At 30.8% G+C, this 18,112-nt stretch overlaps 1 long non-coding RNA gene and 1 pseudogene across 1 annotated transcript; both read left to right on the forward strand.

Moving 5' to 3' along the window:
* Nucleotides 1-5,306: 5,306 nt before the first annotated feature.
* Nucleotides 5,307-10,401, forward strand: LOC139853805 (putative F-box protein PP2-B12; annotated as a pseudogene).
* Nucleotides 10,402-14,301: 3,900 nt separating this feature from the next.
* Nucleotides 14,302-15,438, forward strand: LOC139852926 (uncharacterized). The gene is made up of 3 exons (XR_011761220.1): nt 14,302-14,371; nt 14,615-14,683; nt 15,264-15,438. It is a non-coding gene; the product is annotated as an uncharacterized lncRNA (long non-coding RNA).
* The last annotated feature ends 2,674 nt before the right edge of the window (nt 15,439-18,112 follow it).

Consider the following 18,112-nt stretch of genomic DNA (forward strand, 5'->3'; position numbering starts at 1 on the left):
CGATATATATAACGACTATCGTTATAACAACGTCTTACTAAATACATATGTATTATATTAAGATATTGATATACTATATTTAACAAGATAAAATGATAATTAAGTATATCATTGAGTGCATTAACAATGAACTATACAAGTAAGTTGAGACTACTAACTTAAGAATTTCGAAACGAGACATATATGTAACGATTATCGTTGTAACGACATTTTAAAGTATATATATATCATATCAAGATATATTCATTGTTGGTGATTTGTGTCACCAATATGATTTAAGTGTAATGAGATTAATTTGTTAACCAAAATAACCTTGATAAATATCGAACAACTTTGGGAAAGTGTGGAGTGCATAATTGTTTGAACTTATCTTGATTATGACGGGGGTTCAGGGGCAGCGCCCCCGATAGCGGGGTCCAAGGGGTGGCAACCCCTGGCGGGGTCCAAGGGGCAGTGCCCCTGGCTGGGGTCGAGCTTGGAAAATTTTTGTTTGGTTTAATATCGCTTTATTAAAAATGTGTTAAAATTTGATTTTAAGATTTCAACAACATTAAATAAGATCGTTAACTAAGACACATATCAAAGTACTTCTACTTAGAAAAAATACTTGCAATTACATTCTCATTCGTTTTCATCAACAATTTTACTCGTATGCACCCGTATTCGTACTCGTACAATATACAGCTTCTAGATGTATTTACTATTGGTAGATACCAATAGGAAACCATCATGATCAGCCATAATTGATTGAAATTTGGAGTCTTTCATGTAGGGTTTATCTTTTGACTAATTGTAAGGATTATTGCAACTAAATTCCAAGCTTAAAAGTTAATCAAATTTGACTACATATACATGCATATTCACGTCCATAATTCTATCACCATAACCCATTTGATTTCAATCTTAATCTTAATTTTCTTTCTACCTAAACACTTTCATTCAAGAACACATCTATATTCAGCAACCTTTCTTCATCTACATCAAATTCTACTTCAAAATCTAATCTATAATCGTCATAAGAAAAATCATTCAAGAATCATTTCAAGTTTACTAGATTACTACCAAGCTTTCTAATCCAATCCAAGTAGTCATTCAAGATCAAGAAACCTTTTTTATTTACAGTAGGTTATCTTTCTTGTTCAAGGTAATACGCATATCCAAACTTTGATTCGATTTCTATAACTATAAACTATCTTGATTCAAGTAATAATCTTACTTGAAATTGTTTTCGTGTCATGATTCTGCTTCAAGAACTTTCAAGCCATCAAAGATCCATTCAAGCTCAAGATTATTTTTGTCATTTCCAGTAGGTTTACCTACTATATTTAAGGTAGTAATGATGTTCATAACATCATTCGATTCATATATAAATAACTATCTTATTCGAAGATTTGAAAACGTAATCACTAGAACATAGTTTAGTTAATTCTAAACTTGTTTGCAAACAAAGTAAATCCTTCTAACTTGACATTTAAAATCAACTAAATACATGTTCTATATCTATATGATATTCTAACTTAATAATTTAAAACCTGGAAACACAAAGAACGCCGTAAAACCGGACATACGCCGTCGTAGTGAAACCGGGGGCTGTTTTCGGTTAGAAATGTAAAAGATATCTTAATCTTTGAATTGGAAGTTTTTTTTCTTGAAAAATGATATTTCATATGAACATGATACTATATCCAAAAATCATGGTTAAACACAAAGTGAAAGTATGTTTTTTTTCAAAATGGTCATCAAGATGTCGTTCTTTCGACGGAAATGACTACCTCTTTCAAGAATGAATTTTAACCTGTATTTCCGACTATAAACTTATACTTTTTCTGTTTAGTTTCATAAATTACAGTCCATTATGAAACCATAGCAACTTGAATCACTCAAAACGGATTTAAAACGAAGAAGTTATGGGTAAAACAAGATTGGATAATTTTGCTTGTTGTAGCTACGTGAAATTTGTAACAAATCTATACAAATCATATCCTAGCTAACTTATATTGTATTATACATGTATTCTAATATATTATGTAATCTTGGGATACCATGGACACGTATGCAAATGTTTTGACATATCATATCGACCCATGTATATATATTATTTGGAACAACCATAGACAATCTATATGCAGTAATGTTTGAGTTAGCTATACAGGGTTGAGGTTGATTCCAAAAATATATATACTTTGAGTTGTGATCTAGCCTGAGACGTTTATACACTAGGTCGTGGATTGATTCAAGATAATATATATATATATATATCGATTTATTTCTGTACATATAACTGTGGACAACTAGTTGTAGGTTACTAACGAGGACAGCTGACTTAATAAACTTAAAATATTAAAACATATTAAAAATGTTGTAAATATATTTTAAACATACTTTGATATATATGTACATATCTGTTATAGGTTCGTGAATCGACCCGTGGCCAAGTCTTATTTTCCGACGAAGTGAAAATCTGTGAAAGTGAGTTATAGTCCCATTTTTACTATCTAATATTTTTGGGATGAGAATACATGCAGTTTTGAAAATGATTTACAAAATAGACATAAGTATTGAAACTGCATTCTATGTTAAATCGTTATACCGGATATCGCCCTTGTTGAACTTGGTAGCCTAAGAATTGGTGTTTATTATAATTGCCACCAATTGACGCGAATCCTAAAGATAGATCTATGGGCTTTGACACGCCCTAGTCAGAGAATTTGAACTGCTTTAGTACTTCGATATTTATATATGGGGATATTCTAGATGCATTTGTTAATGTCGGTTACCAGGTGTTCAACCATATGAATGATTTTTATGCAGTTTGCATGTTATTGAAAGATGAAATCTTGTGGTCTATTATTACAATTTAATATATAGGTTAAACCTATAACTCACCAACATTTTTGTTGACGTTTAAAGCATGTTTATTCTCAGGTGATTATTAAGAGCTTCCGCTGTTGCATGCTAATTTATGGACAAGAGTTGGAGTCAGCATGCTTGTATAATATTGTTTAAAAACTGCATTCTAAGATATATATATTGTTGTGTAATATTATTATAAACCATTATGTAATGGTTGTGTGAAAACGCTATATTTTAGATTATCATTATTTGATAATCGTCGTAATATTTTAAAGGTTATGGTTTGTTTTAAAAATCGAATGCAGTTTTTGGAAAACGACTCATATAGAGGTCAAAACCTCGCAACGAAATCAATTAATATGGAACGTTTATAATCGATATGAACGGGACATTTCAGGAGAGTTGTAAGATCCTGTTTCCAGTTAGTTGGGACGCCAACCAAATAGTGGGACGCCGTCCAATTGTTAAGGACGGGACGCCGTCCAGATGAACTGGCGGGCCAGCTGTATGGTTTTTGATTTTTAAAAGGGCATTTTGGTATTTTCACATATGGGACGAGTTTAAGGCCACATGATCAGATCTTGGGGTGTCATTTACTCCACTTCCAACAACCTCATCCCTTCCACTTCAATTTTAGAGAGAGAGAGAGAGAGATTCTTAGTATGAGAAAGCTCAAGCATAGAAAGAAGAAGCTAGTTCCGGGTCTTAGCTCGAGTTATAAAGTTGTTCATCTCATCACTAGCTACGTTTTGATTGTGGTGGTAAGTTCTAATCTTGATTTCCTTAGTTTAATTTGTTTAAGGGTTAGGGTTTTGGGTTAGAGATGAACATAAAACCCATTGTTGGTGATTTTGGGGATTTTTGGGTAGGATTGAGTCGTGAGAACTCAAGAATGACTAACCTAGGGTTTCCAAGTAATAGATGGTGTTATTGAGCCTTAATGGGTAGTTAATAGCTAGCTCACTTGTATGGTTAGTGAGAAGTGTTATTAGGGCTCTTGTTTGACTTGGAATGGGTCAAATGGGTAACTTTGACCTAGCGGGATAAATTGGGTATGAAAATACTCTAGACTCGTATTAATGGAAGTCTTAGAACCTTAATCACTAGTTTTTAGTGATTAGTTGTGGATTTGAACCTTGATTGTGGGGTTCTAGTGCAAATGGGTCATAAATACCCTCTTGGGTCATAAATGCACTAGTGGGGTTAGTTGGTGTATAATCCAACTTGTTATGTGATTTAATTGGGCATTAATTGTATTATGTGACTTGCTTTGAAGGTTACAAGTCGTTGGAAATTTCACAAAGACGACAAGGTGAGTGAAATATCTATGTATGTATGTAAATGATTTATTTGCCCGTATTATTTGTGCACATAGCCGTTTTGTGCACATGGTTGTGAGTAATGGCCGTTATTAAGTGATGTCATAGCCGTTTTGGAACACTTTGGGGGAATACCATAGCCGTTTTGGGATACCTCGGGGTTAGCATACCATAGCCGTTTTGGGATCTAATCGAATAACCGGTTCTTACTCACACGTGATCAAGTGATGCCATAGCCGTTTTGAAACACTTGGGGGTGAAGCCATAGCCGTTTTGGAACACCTCGGGGGTTAGCATACCATAGCCGTTTTGGGAGCTAACGGTTGTTATGAACACCGATGACTTGTTCGCGAGGTCATTCCCTTGCGATATTGGTTAACCATGGTTTATACTTGTTGATGTTAGCATTTCATTATCATTATGATTATTATGCTATTGATGTTGCTAGTTGTACTAATTGATGATACTAGCTTTTGATATGAGACGTTATGCGATTGTATGCATTATATGATGTTGTGGATGCGAGTATGTAAGTTGTATATGCATGTATATATTTATTCTACCCACTAAGCGTTAGCTTACCCTCTCGTTGTTTACCTTTTTAGGCTCCGGAGTGGACAAGGGCAAAGGTATCCTTTTGGATTAGTAGTGGCTCTTGGGAGTTTAGCTTTTTGGAAGTTCGGTCAAGAATTGGGTAGTTTAACCCCAAACACCATGCTCTAGTGCCGTTTGAAAATTAAACTTGAATGGTCGAAACTTGTATTTTTGAACGGAATTCGTAAGACGGGTCATTGTGGGCCCGGTGTTGTAAAACTTATTTTTATTGTGAAAATATCTTAGTTTTACCTAATATGAATTGTTGTGAAAGTTGTTTCTTTTAAAAATGTTGGGAAGCGGGTTTTCCGCTCGAGTAAGTTAGACCATAAGGTCAGAAACTTACAGTTCATTTGGACACCGTCCAAGGTTCTTGGACTTCGTCCTGGCCTTCAATACTGGACGCCGTCCAGATAGCTGGACGCCATCCAGGTACACTGAATCAGAAATTTTTTTTTATGGCGTGTTTTTGGTTAAACGAGTTTGGGCCGTTACATATATACAAACAACCTCAACTCAGAAAGCCTATCAACATCGACCATGGCTCCCAAGATCGACGTCGATGATCGTATTCCTCTTCGTAATTATTAACGAATCGCTGACAATCTTCTTAAACAGGTATCGTTACTTGATATTGAAGATATATAATGATCGAACCCTGTATACTTTAAATTCGTATTTATATTTGTTATTTTTTGATGCTATTGAAATCGAATTTGATCAATTATAGTGTTTTTATTAGTTATTTGGGGTTTACATGTTAGCTTATTTGTTTGTTTGAATTGAGATTTTGTCATATGATGGCTGCTGATCTGCTACGGACAAGGACAAATTGTTATTTTTTGATGCTATTGAAATTGAATTTGATCAGTTATAGTGTTTTTATTAGTTATTTGTGGTTTACATGTTGGCTTATTTGTTTGTTTGATTTTGTCATATGATGTTTGCTGATCTGTTACAGACAAGGACAAACCAAGACATCACCTAATTGTAGCATATATTCATAACGATGATGGGTTATGAGGCTGTGAAAGACAACAATGGATTCAAGTGCGATTACGCTAGATGGCAATTACTGGTGTACCTATCACCTTTTACTGAATGTTTTGTTTTTGTCATATTTCTTTTTATTGTTACAGTTTCATTGCTATTAGTGTTTTTTAGATTATTTAGATTGCTTTATCGACCAATGAAATAGTATATGCACATGATTTGTAAGTTGAATTTAAAAAAATCCCAAATTTTTCTGATTATTAATTGTTTCTTCTTTTCCCTGTTTAGATCTCTCATGGGGTTTTTCACTACGTTCTTTCCGAAGGTATTAGACATCTCTTAATTTTGTTGTATTTGTCTTTTAGTTGATGCATTGTTGTTATCTGGGAGTTTATTTGCCTTTCATTTTTTTCGTTTCTCAGCTCAAGGTGTACATGTACTTTACATTGAACTTCGTGTCGTAGGTAACTTATGCTCTTTACAACAATTTATTATTATTATTTGGTTTTTGTTATTTTGTTTTTTACATACTTTTTGATTTACTAGAGGCAGCTTTGTCACCTTAAAACAGATAGCTAACTGTTGTTTTCAGAATTGTTCTTCAACTTCTTTATCTTTAACTAGCCCAAAAGATGCTTGTAGATTGTCGTTAGTTTGTTCGGTTTTTAGGTCGGCAGCTGAATGGGACGCCGTTTGGGAAAGTTTCTTGCCGGTGGATTACCGGAAATTTGTCTGGGCGGCGGCTGATAGTGGCTCTTCGTTGAGTTATTCTACCAAGAAACAATTGTATCTTCGTCTATGTGATCAACCGATTATAATTGATGGTGGAAACAAGGTAAATTTTGAATTTGTATGTTGATTTATCATATGGGTTGTGTTAATTTAGTAATTAAACATAATTTTAGTTGTAAATTATGAATTTTTATGTTGATTTATCAAATGGCCTGTGTTAATTTAGTGATTAAAAGTAATTTTGTTTGTAAAATTTGAAATTTTTTGCTTTTTTAGTATGTCTATCTTGATGTTTGTTTTTCTCTGTAATGAACTGTATTGGTATATTAGTTTTAGTAATGAATCAATTTGAAGTTCACAAGTTAGAAAGTATAAATTTTGATTCTGCAATTGGATAATTATGTACGAAATCTGTTTTTTACAGAGCTTTTCACTGGATAAACGAACCGGTAAGAAATGCTACATGTTGGCTGCAAGAGATTTATCTATCGTTTGGGGCGATACTCTACGGTTTTGGAGATGGATTTCACTACCCGAATCACGGTAATTAATCTTTTAAATCCATCCATAGTATCTATTAAAACACTATCTTGATGATGTCATAAATAGACATTTTTTCTTCATTAAAAAAAAAACAAAACAAAAAAGAAAAATTTTAAGGGCATGTTGATGATGTAATAATTCTATTTAATTTTTAATTAAATATAATTTGTATTATTAATTAGTAATTAAAGAAAAAGAAAAAATTAAAAAAAAAAGGCTCGGGTATTATAAAAAAAAGCACGCCACAATTTATGTTTAGAAAATATCCATATGATATCATTAATTATCTCTTTATATTTGTAATTTGTAATTGAAATAAAAAGAAAAAAAACAAATATTAATTAACGATTTCCTAAATCAAACATTAATTACGCCTATGTTATACACCAAGAGCTATATAAATACCCATTTCTAGCTATCTCGAATCCCTAATTATTTTCTTCTCTAAAAATTTTTCTTCCAAAATAACTACTGTATTTGTTTATATGATTACATGTGCATATTTGATTTGTTAGTTTTGTACAAAGATTGAATATGTTGATGAATCTCCACATATCTGGTTTTAATCGGTTTCCAGATTATAGAAAATGTTATTGCAAGCTTTAAGACATGCGTAATGCTTAATACGATTATGATTTTTATTAATAGTTTTCTCGTTTACTTATGAGGTTTTGTTAGTATGCGATATTTGTCAATGTTTATCATGAGGTTTTGTTCATCTTTTATCCTATTAAAATTAGCATGTGTAATTTATTTTTATTTTTTTTAAATAAGTAATATATGAAGATTGTTGTTTGATGAAGAAATTACTCATACATTGTACGTTCTAGTTATATGATGAAAAACTATTTGAAAAGAATGACAATAGTTAGATATTTTGGATATCTAAAAATCTTTTTAACTGTCATTTGCAATCCGACATGTCCTGTTGTTATGTGTTTGTTAAACAACAAGAATCTGAAATCCGATAAAATACATGAAGTCATTTGCCGAATATTGAAAATGAAGGTAGAAACTATGATTAAAGAATTCAATAACGGTGAGCTTTTTGATCATGTTGAAACAGGTAATTTTAATTCATATTTTAATGTTAAGTAAGTACATATATATTTACTAATAACATTTTTACTATTTTTTTTATAAAATGTACTTATTCTACACTTCCATTGCAGTAGTCTACACTATTCATTCTAAAAAACGTGACTTCTCTCATGCACACATAAGTTTGAATTTGAAATATTAACATAAGTTGGCAACAAACGGACATGGTGATCGTATTATTGCAGGACAAATATGAAGAATAAGAATATGTTGCTTCGAGTGAAGAATGTAAAGTCTTAATATTCAATTTTTTTACTCTATTTTTTAATGTTTGTTTTAAGTTAAAAGTCTATTTTATAAATTTTTGGATGATTTTTATTCTGTTACTTGATCAACATGTATTCTAATCTTTTTTCTCCTACATGATTTGTTATTTTGTTATCGAACATCACGTACTAATGATATCTGTAACCCAATTTTATCTTATAAGAATTAATTAAATGAAGTTATAGATATAGCGGTGATCAAACATAAAAAAAAATTATGCACGTAATTTTGAACTTCTTATGATGAATTGAATAAGGATTAACATGTATACTTATAACTAACATACCTACCATTGCTCATCCTTTGCAACAATCACAAAATTCCAATTTTATGTGTGCATGTTCAAATACAATTTGAAATTTAAAATAATAGATAATATCGTTTAATTATAATTGATAAGCACAAATTATGAAAATATCACAACTAAACAATCATACAATTCAAAAAATACAATTATAAGATATGACCTTTTAAAAAAATGAAGCACCCTATATGAATTTCTATATCTTCACAATATAAAAAATTCATATCTTTCCAATTTAAACTGATATTATTTATTTTACAAAATCAAATCTTTCAACCCCTTACAAAAATAACTAATCAATTGTAAATTGCTATTTAAGGAAGAATTAGTGCAATTTTTATTACAGCTAACACAAATTAAAAATATCAAATCTTCATAAATTTGTCCCAAAAACGTATCATACAAATTGAGATTATTACATATTGAAATAACATATCACACAAATTGATATACCCAAATCTTCTGAATTTGAAATTAGCAACACTTTCCAATTTAAAATGAAATAATTTATTATACCACACAAATTTGTGGACATAGTCAAAATGTAAGCAAATAAATCATGTCATATCGATTCGTAACACTCATTCCATTAAACATTCTATTCAATTTTGCAATTTCCGACCTTAAATTTACGGTATGATTTATTTGCACCAAAATATCGCGATTTCATTAGAGCACATCACTTAAACAACAACAACAAGCGATATCACATGCATGGTGTATGGGGAGGTGAGATGTAGACAATCCTTTCATATCTTTGAATAAAGAGAAGTCAAGCGGTTTTCTGAACATACTTATAATTTCTATCACTTTATATATGTTGTTAATTGTTAATTTATTTTATTTTAGCACTTAAAATTTTTATTCAAAGGCTAATGTTTTTTGTTTACCTGATTGTCAACGTATCTTAAATATATATTTAATTCCAAAAATATACGTATTATTCAACTGTTTCATTTAAACAACCCCGTGATTTCACGGGTCCTTTCACTAGTATTTTGTTAAACAGGGTGTTTGTCATTGTGTTTCTTTTAGTATCTTAATGCATTTTTAAGTTCTTTGGTCGAATTGTGTGCGATAATTTCCAAAAATGGAATTAGAAGTCAAAAAAGAACAGTAAAGCTGACATCTTTGGTTGTGAGATGTAGGTTTTCAGAGGTGGCTGAGCTCATAAGTGTGTGTTGGCTAGAAGTCCATGGCAGGATCAAGACTTAAATGTTATCACCAGACACGGTTTACACAGCATTCATCGTGTTCAAATCGACATCAGAAATTTATGGGTTTGAGTCCCAACCAGTTGAGGTTTCAATTGGGATCAGTAGGCTCGAAAGCCAGACCCATACCGTTTTCCTAGAACCATTGAAATCAAGTTTGATTGTCAATACATACCATTGTACTTAAGCTCTTTTATTTATTCGATTTCTTTAATCTCCATATCAAAATCTAAAGTTTATTCATTATCTTGACCAAGTGTCATTGTGCTTCAATCTTGGAGCATATTATGAAGTGTAGAAGGTAGTTTGCAGAATCTATGTATTTTTTTGCTATCTGATTGCACGATGTTTTATTGTTGAATTGGGCTTTAGATTTGATGACCTAATAAAGTAATACTCCACTAATAAGGTATTTTTATAGTTCCATTTCCAATAGCGGACTGTTGGTAAGTTTTAAACCATGTAATACTTTCATATGTAAACTGACTGTGTAATAAATAATCATCGTCATCGCATACAATTATAAGCAGCGAAGCATGCACACCTACGCTCTTATTAGATAACATTGAGCGTATGAATGAAAATGCAATCGGTAAAATATAATAAAGTAAGAAAATATATTTTAATGGAAGAAACTATGGGTATGCTTAAAAAACCACTTGAGTATGTTGAATAGATAGTAGTAATCACGAATTTAAAAAATCCGAATTAACATAGAGATGAAGGAAGCAATACATAGACCTAGTAGATAAAAGTTCATCGAGTAAATTGACGATATTTTTCATAAAAGTTGGTGTAATTGATCTTAAATGTAGCACGATTAGTGGGAATATTTTTTTTGATAATTATCTACAAAACAAATCCTAAAAATAACAAATAAATCAGTGTATTTATGGAAATGAGAATCAATCTGTAATCACTTTTGAAACAAATATCCCAGTCAAATATTTTTTTGAAATTTTAATATATTTGTAACAACTTTTACCTAGATTAAATGACAAGTGCATATATCCCATATTTAGGGTGTGCTTGGTTCAAGATGAGGAATGGGAATGGAAATGGTAGAGGAATGGAAATAGGAATACAATGAACATTCCTATTCCATTACTATTGCTTGGTTATATTTTGTAAAATTTAATCACCAATTTTTTTATAGCAATTTACCATCAAATATAATTAACCAACATATAAATATGATCTTGTTTCGTTTTCAAGAACATGAGTTATATCAATCCCATTTTACTACCAACAAAAAAATTAGGTTTCAATTGCCACTCGAGTTTTTGTAAATATCATCTGTTTTTTTTTATATGACATTTATTATATTTATATGATTATATTATATGATGACAATATTAGGAACAAAATAACAATGAATTTCTGTTTTTTTATATGATATTCTTTTGTAAATCATATGGATGGATGGATGGATTTTGATTCAATTGATGATGCTACAACAACAAAAACAAAACATTTTTTTAGGAATCAAGTTACGTCATTTTACTCATATTGTTGTTTCAATTTCAAGAGGACAAAAAAGTTAACTTACTGATCAATAAATAAAACATCCATAAAAATAATGCTCTGAATCTAAAAAATACATACAATATGAAAATTACACAATAATAAAAAAAAATCGTTTCAGTTGATGGTGTATTTTAAAGATGTTGTAGATGGATAAAGAAGAGGAGTAAAAATAGGGAAATTGAACGTGAGTAGTTGGTGGGGAGTAGTGGGCAATGAATTGCATTCCTCTCATTTTAATGGGGAATGGTTCATTAACTAGTTTAGGGTAATGAGTATTCCCATTACATATAACCAAGCAACATCAATCATAATGATACTCATTCCTTATAGTCTATTACCTCCAAACAAGCATGCCTAAAAATTAAGTTAAATGATATATTTATTAAAATTTGTATTAAAAAATGGATTTGATAAAAGAAATTACAAACGTGTATTTTAAAATTGTTGGAAATTTTGGATAAAACAAATGATTTTTACCAAACTTTGGACACATATTAATATATGATAACGTAATACATATTAGTAGCTATTTAGTGGATTTTGTAGTCCTTGACGAGGACTTTAAAACGAGCTAATGTGTGTCCAAAACGGATAGAATGTGAATGAGATATCGAGTCTCAATGTTGTGTGTTTGAAGCAAAAATATGGAAATCTAGTGGAATGCATCTTGTCCCACATAGGAGTGGAGATAAACTTATGAGAGGTATATAAGTTCTTATCTCTAAACCTATGTCAAGACCTTATGTCATATTTTACTCTAGCACCTACTCTCGCGCAGGGGGGGTTGCAAAAACTTGGGATTTCCTGTGATTCAATGGGCGTGCCCGCACGACCTGCGGACACGAATGCAGCTCCGAAAATCCGGGCCCGTGATCCACTTCATACTGATGTGGATACCAGTAGTAAGCTGCAATTGTGAATCACATCCACTTCATACTGATGTGGATACCATGCAACTTTGTGCTATAAATTGGAAACCAGTCTGCAGAAATAACATACAACAGAAGTACACGATTCCGTTTTCATCTCTGCTTCCGAACTTCTTTTCAGGCAAGTGTTAAGTCCGGCAGTGCGCTGCTTTCAACCGGTGTACCCTGGGAACAGACGACGAATCGGTTTAAGGGATTTGTATCAAACACAAGCCCGGTTCAACCTTTATATTCGGTTTGATCGATTTATATTTTCAGTTTTTATAACGCATGTTGTTCATATGAATTTTATGTTTATTGTAATATCTGTATTATCAGTTTCATATGCATATGTTCCTACAAAAATTACACAATATATCAGTTGTCAACATCTACTAATAATGTGCTGAATCAAGTAAATTGTCAATTATTTGTTGAGATTCATTTGAAAATTTAATGACTCCTAACTAGGGATGGCATCGGGTCGGGTTTGGGTCGGGTTTAGGTAATCCAGGACCCGAACCCGATTAAGAAACCCGCCCCAAACTCGGTCCAAAATCCATCGGGTCCCCATTAACTTACATACTATCGAGTTTCGGGTTTCCCCACGGGTAAACGGGTATACCCGATTAGTCATTCTGTAATTATTTTTCAATAAATTACCAAATCAAAACATCAAAAAATAACTTAACTACTTCATGTTTAAAGTATTATAAAATATCACACATTAAAAGCTGACTGAAAAGTTTCTAAAATACTCAAATACACAAAGTATATAAAATATCACATCTCAAAAACTTGTTGTAAAATAAAAGATATTTTTCATACGTTAACAATATAATACTAATACTAAAATTTTACATAAAAATCATTATTAAAATTCCTCGGGCCGGGTATACGGGTATGCGTATCGGGTAAACGGGTTTGTATACAAAACCATACCCGAACCCGAAATTTTTTTTGTAACCATTCCCATACCCGGCCCATGACCCGACGGGCTCGGGTCAGACCCGACCCAATTATAACGGGTTTCGGGTTTCCCCATCGGGTACGGGTCATTTTGCCATCCTTACTCCTAACTGTAAATTGAGTGCTCATTTCGGTAATTTTATTTTGTCAATAATTGATATTTTCAAATGCTGTAACCCATGTTTACAAATTGTGATAAATTTGTAAAGTGTGATTGATTTTTATAATGCTATAATCAGTCAATGTGTATACATTTTTTATTTCATCGATATACAATATTTTTACATATGTATTTAATTTATTACTTCCATTCAAGAATCTATTACTACCTAAATATTGACACCCTGTGTCATAAATTAGCTACATTAAATTCTATTTCAATTATCTATTATTACCTATATAATCTATAAAAAAATACATATAAATTCAGTTTTTAAAAAAAAAAAAAAAAACCTTCATAAATAAATAATCTTAAAATTGACCCCAAGAGTCATAACTCATAAATAAACTTATTTAATCATGTTAGTGTATTAAATAGAATTCCTATTAAATTAGATTAAATAAATGAAATAAATTAATATATCTATATATAAAAAATGAATAATAAATAAGCTTACTTAATCATGTGTTAATGTATTAAATACAATTTTTAAATTAAATTAAATAATTGTAACAAAATAATATATATATATATATATATATATATATATATATATATATATATATATGAATATAAGATTTAATATTAATTTTATGAACCGGATTAAATCAATATTAGTAACTTACATATAATATATATTTATTATTTATTCAATATTAATTAAATGATAAATAAAGAATTAAATAGTAGTAAAATAAATAATAAATATATGGTAAACCAAAAATGAACAATAAATATATGAACCTTTCATCTTCTTACTAAATTAACTTATTTTTTACTAGCCTATAAATATGTTTGTCATCTTCACTTTTCAATAGGAATCATACAATGGGAAGATCACATCATATTATTACTAAAAGATGGATATTCAAGATATGTATAATGAGGTAAATATATGTAATATATATTCAAATATGTATATGTATATATATACGTAGATAAATGTACATATATAACATTGATTTAATCATGAAGTATATATTTTCAGAATATATATATATATATATATATATATATATATATATATATATATATATATATATATATATATATATATATATATATATATATATATATATATATATATATATACTGTAATTTGTTTTGTATCCTACATCTCCACTTTTCAGTAGCAATCATACAATGAGAAGATCACGCCATATTACTAAAAGATGAATATTCAAGTTATGTATCATGAGGTAAATATGTGTAATCTATATTTTCTTTTATGATTTAAAATATTATTTAATATATATATATATATATATATATATATATATATATATATATATGTGTGTGTGTGTGTGTGTGTGTGTGTGTATTCGAATATGTATATGTGTGTGTGTGTGTATATATATATATTCAATAATATATTATATCATAAATAATATATATATATACATATATATACATATATATATATATATATATATATATATATATATATATATATATATATATATATATATATATATATATATATATATATTAATTATAACTTTTGAGTTTCTCATTAAATTGTTATCATTCATCACTTATCTCATTTTATATGTTTATATGAATAAAACATCACTTTATATTTAAATATACGGATCATCAAAAGTCTCTCATTGATTATTTTAATAATATATATGTAGTATGTAAATTATTTACGATTTAAAATATTATTTAATATATATATATATGTGTGTGTGTGTGTGTGTGTAATATTGATATATAATTATATATACATATATATATATATAATTAAATATAATGCGTGTTTGTTTGTTTTTGTAGCTACTGAAGAAACACTGAATTAAAAAAAAAATGTCAAATGTAGACCTGCCAAGAAGACACGTGGTTGGCTCTATGTTGGATGAATTCGTTCGAAGATTCTTTTTTTTAATGTTTATAATGTGATTATTATATTGTATAATTGTATTTATATATTTAAGTTAATTTAAATTTCTTATATAAATTTTCTTACAATTCTATCCTTTTAATTATTAAATAGTATAGTATAAAAATATATATGTTAAAAAAGTTCAAATCAATTACCAGGATCCTTAACCCAATACCCTAAACAAATCTATGTATTCATTCGCTTTTTGGAGATTCGTAGAAGATTAGCATACATTTTGTCTACGTCGGCACTTAGTTACCTATTTTGATGTTCGTGGAAGTTTTTGCTTATTTATTACGATTATTATGGACTTTTTTTTAAAGCATTATTATGGACTGTTAAGAACTCTTTGTTTCATATGGTCGTTATTATATATGTCCTCCCAATAAGAACTATTACGTACGAGACCACATACTTTACTTTAAAATAAAAAATGCAAAGCGTAAAAATATCCGTGCAACGCACGGGCAATGCTTCTAGTATTCAGTAAAGGTTATCGTTATCTCATGAGTATCAAGTAACAGAACATGTATAAAGATTATTAATAGATGATCTTCAAGTAACAAAACATAAGCATTAAAAGAGTCATAACAAATTATTTTAACTAAAAATGAATTACTTAAGATTTCAGATCTTGATTCTCTTCAAAAAGCGAGAGTTAAATGGGACGTGGAGGGTGACGAAAATTCTAAATTTTTTCACTCGTCTTTGAAACGTACACGCCGTATTCAACATATTCAGGGTCTTCTTGTTGACGGGGTTTGGTTAGATGATCCTAATGTTATTAAAGAAACGTTCTTCGATCACTTCAAAGCTAAATTCGATTTGCATGAACCTGATTTGTTCTGCGATGATATGGGGCCTGCTCGTGTTCTAACAGATACAGAATCTTCGGCTTTAGAAGCTATTATTGACGATGAGGAAATAAAGCGAGCGGTATGGAGTTGTGGTAGTTCAAAAGCCCCCGGGCCAGACGGTATTTCATTTTGTTTCATTAAACATTTTTGGGATATTTTAAAGTTTGATTTTTGCAGGGACATTAGAAGCTTTTTTGGTTCATGTTCCATGCCACGTGGTGCAAATTCAGCTTTCTTTTCTCTTATCCCGAAGATTCACAATCCGATGTTGATTACTGATTTTCGGCCTATTTCTTTGGTTGACTGTTTTTATAAGACAGTTACCAAGATTCTTACGAACCGTCTTCAAGGTATAATTGATAAAATTATTAGTCCATTTAAAACAGCATTCATTGCTGGATGACAGATTCTTGATGGCCCGCTTATGTTAAGTGAGATTATTGATTGGTATAAAAGAAAGAATAAAAAGATGCTCATGTTTAAAGTTGATTTCGAAAAGGCGTATGATTCAGTCAACTGGGAGTATCTTTTATCTATGTTATCGATTTTGGGATTTGGTGATAAATGGTGTTCATGGATTAGGGGGTGTCTTTTTTTCAGCTCGCACATCTGTTCTTGTTAATGGCTCCCCGACCCGTGAATTTCCTCTAAAACGGGGTTTGAGGCAAGGTGATCCTCTTAGCCCTTTTCTTTTTATCATTGTCATGGAAGGCCTTCATTTAGCCTTCAATCACGCCATGGAAAGAAACTTTATTCGGGGGATTAAAGTGGGGACGGAGAATATTAATCTCTCTCATTTTATTTATGCGGATGATGTGATTATATTTTCGGATTGGAGTGTTACGGAATTAAGGCGCATTCTTCTTATCTTAGAAGTGTTTTATAAGGCCTCGGGTTTAAAACTCAATATCAATAAGTCACACGTTTTTTGTATCGGAGTGGACCAAGTTGAGGTTAATTATTATGAGAGTGCCACTGGCACCCGAGTTGGTACGTTTCCTACATCTTATTTGGGAATTCCTATTGGTTCGAATATGAAAATTGTGTCGAATTGGAATTCTTTATGTGAGAAGTTTCGGTCTAAACTTTCGACTTGGAAAGCGAGTCTTATTTCGGTTGGCGGTAGTTTGACTCTTATTAAATCCGTTATGGGGAGTTTGGGAATTTATTGGTTTTCCATCTTTAAATGCCCTGAAACAGTTCTTAAACGTCTCGAATCGATACGTGCTTCCTTTTTTTTGGGGTGGAACCAATTTAATCAAAAAGATGTCGTGGGTTAAATAGGAGAAAGTTCTTGCTTCGTTTGATAAAGGTGGCTTAATATTGGAAGCCTAAAAGCTTTCAATATTGCTCTAGTGTTTAAATGGTGGTGGCGTTTTTTAATTAAACCGAATGACTTATGGACAAAAGTGATTAAATCGATACACGGGCTTGTTTTTCTCTCGGTTCACAGCCACTCCACTGTGTGGACTTCGATTGTCTCGGTCTGTTCTCGGATCACGAACAAAAAGTTGTTGCCAACATATACATTTCGTATGACTATAGGGGATGGTTGTAGTGTACGGTTTTGGCATGACTTATGGGTTGGAAACTATCTCCTCTCACACCGTTTTAACAGATTGCTTCATTTAGACTCAAACCCGAATGCGTTCATTTCGGATAAATGGGTTGATGGTAATTGGCTTTTCACATGGGTTAGAGATTATTTGGGCGGAAGAATTGAGAATTGTATTAATAATCTTTTAGAGATTATTGGTAAGCCTGTTTTGAGTGATCGTCCGGATTATTGGACTTGTTCGTTAAATAATGATGGTGTTTATACGGTTAAAAAAGCTAGAGAGCTCATTGATCGTATGATTCTTCCGTCGTCTCTTGTTGAAACTCTT

The sequence above is a fragment of the Rutidosis leptorrhynchoides genome, chromosome 6, assembly GCF_046630445.1.
Source record: "Rutidosis leptorrhynchoides isolate AG116_Rl617_1_P2 chromosome 6, CSIRO_AGI_Rlap_v1, whole genome shotgun sequence".
In the NCBI taxonomy this organism is placed as follows: domain Eukaryota; kingdom Viridiplantae; phylum Streptophyta; class Magnoliopsida; order Asterales; family Asteraceae; genus Rutidosis; species Rutidosis leptorrhynchoides.